This window comes from Aphanomyces astaci, assembly GCF_000520075.1.
Source record: "Aphanomyces astaci strain APO3 unplaced genomic scaffold supercont1.56, whole genome shotgun sequence".
NCBI lineage: Eukaryota > Oomycota > Saprolegniomycetes > Saprolegniales > Verrucalvaceae > Aphanomyces > Aphanomyces astaci.
The window spans coordinates 226,267-227,823 of record NW_009798319.1 but is presented as its reverse complement, the minus strand read 5'-3'; positions in this window follow the sequence as shown (position 1 = coordinate 227,823).

Sequence of the window (1,557 nt, the reverse complement as noted above, 5' to 3'; positions counted from 1 at the left end):
AATTAATGTTCTCCTCGAGAAGGTGCCCCCGCGATTCACTTGGTCGTGCCAGCCAGCTGACGTCGCATGGAACAAACCCTTCAAGTCCCAGCTGCGAAAGTACTGGGTCGACACCCTCATGGAGCAAGTGCGAGCTCATGACAACTCAAAGCCGTTTCAATTGGTGCCGCCGGACAGATCAACAATCGTGCGTTGCGTCAACACCGCGTGGGCTGATTTGCCGCAATCTACAATCATCATGGGATTCCGGCGCACAAAGTTGCTGCTCAATAACTCAAGTGCGGTTGATGGTAGTGATGATGAGCCCGACGACGACATCGATGCAATCGCGAGAAATTTTGGAAGTTTCAATCTTGCCACAGATATCGTAGTCGATGAAAGCATGGAGATATTTGATTGAAGATGAATCGGAAGTATACTAAAGTTTTATGTATTGTCTCCAAAAACATGCCTTATCGATGTGCTCAACCACCCTTGTCTACCAAGGTCACGTACCGAGTCGTCATCGAGTCCGCTTATTGCCGCGGGTCAATAAGTGCGCCACGCACAGTTTCTCCTATCATATTACTATCATATATTCGGACACTTGGAATCTTACCATTGCATCTGGACTGTCTCGCGATATGGCTTCGGCAGCCGACATCAGTCGTGGTTGGTTGCGTGAAACTTGAATCATATCTACGTAGAATATCGTTTAGATGGGTCTAGTATGACGTCACCCGAGTGGATGGATGTGTGGTGGACGTACCGTGCCCTTGAGCTTGTTCCCTTATCTTTGCGTGGAGGGCGTCTTCGCTGCTGTCGACCGCCGAATTACCGGGTTTTGGAAAATGCTAGAACCATCCAGCACCTTTTGATAATAAATATTCTATGTTTTGATGATCTCTAAAAAAGTATACTTCAATGTCAATTGCAGGACCTCGTCGTTATATTGGAATTTGTTGCAACTTATAATTTACCCAAGTTGAAGTCACAAAATGTACCACCATCCTGTGAAATATTGTATAAATTTTGGATCTGGCATGCAACCTTTCACTTACGAACTACGGTAGTGCTGGCCATACCATATAGTTCGAATGCCTACGCGTCGATACGCATGAGGCTAGATATGCCCAAGCAATTCTCGTTAAGTTCCACAGTTTAACCACGAGCAAAACACCAACACATGACATTTTCGGTGACCACCAGTAAAAAGTCAAATGGCCACAAGTTTTTATCCTATTCTCCTTACTGTAGTAGTAGTATTGTTAACAGTACTTGTATTCAACGTAAGCTGTACCATTGCAGGTAGTAATTCGAGTAAGTACTGCTGGTGGCTCCAATTTCGAATCGATTTGACAATCTCAATGAGCAATGTGAGTTAACGTTGTTTGTGTCTCCAGCTTCATAGCGTTGTCGGATGGATGCTCTTTGAGTTACTGTTTGTGGCAGTGACATACACGAACACAAAAATATATTTCGACAACTACAAATGTTCCTTATTCGTCGAAGTTCTTCGAAGCATCAATCTATATACAAGTAACTACCTACTACCTCTGTTATGTAACTATTGCAAGC